At 37.2% G+C, this 619-nt stretch overlaps 1 long non-coding RNA gene across 1 annotated transcript in view; it reads left to right on the forward strand.

Annotated features, from left to right (window-relative positions):
• Window positions 1-273: 273 nt before the first annotated feature.
• Window positions 274-619, forward strand: part of LOC111086275 — a 26,463-nt gene continuing 26,117 nt past the window's right edge. The window contains exon 1 of the long non-coding RNA XR_002610999.1: window positions 274-442. This is a non-coding gene — a long non-coding RNA (uncharacterized LOC111086275). The remainder of the gene's footprint in view (window positions 443-619) is intronic.

A 619-nucleotide genomic window follows, 5' to 3' on the forward strand; every position in this document is an offset into this window, starting at 1 on the left:
CCGTACTTCAGCATATGAACAGCAAATACTGAATTCATGCATTTGTTCAAGTACTGTATTATCTCTCAGAAATTTACCGTTTATTTATTATTCCCTCTATCATTTAGCTATATTAATGCCCCCAGTGGCACAGTACAAGTGAATAGGCGGCCGGCTAACACCACTTATCTTTGACCAATGACTTGAGAGTTTTGGTTTAGGTTCTGGTTTAGCCCGGGAATTCCCCTAAAGTACCCGATAGGAGCACAGGACTACTTGTGGGTGATGCTGTGTCCTATTTAGTGGGTCGAAAATAGGGAAAATAGAGTTTAAAAACCCATGTCAGAGGCTGAAAAATCAGTTCTCCCGGACTGAAGAAAGTTCTCCAGGAACAAGTTCTCCAGGCCAGAATGAAAGTGAAATTCAGCAACGTAGCAAAGACTTCTAATACTCAAACTCTACTGTAAGTATAGTCTCTCTATCTTAATCAGCTAGTGTAGAAAATAGTAAGTGTAAGCAGTTAAAATTTTTTATAAGTAATAATTTGATAAAACTAATGTTCAAGTGTGTAATGTTTTCTAAGAATTAATTGATGTTAAATAAACGTTATTTTGAGTGTTTACTCTTGGCCTGAGACTCG

The sequence above is a fragment of the Limulus polyphemus genome, unplaced genomic scaffold, assembly GCF_000517525.1.
Source record: "Limulus polyphemus unplaced genomic scaffold, Limulus_polyphemus-2.1.2 Scaffold978, whole genome shotgun sequence".
NCBI classification, from domain to species: Eukaryota; Metazoa; Arthropoda; class Merostomata; order Xiphosura; family Limulidae; genus Limulus; species Limulus polyphemus.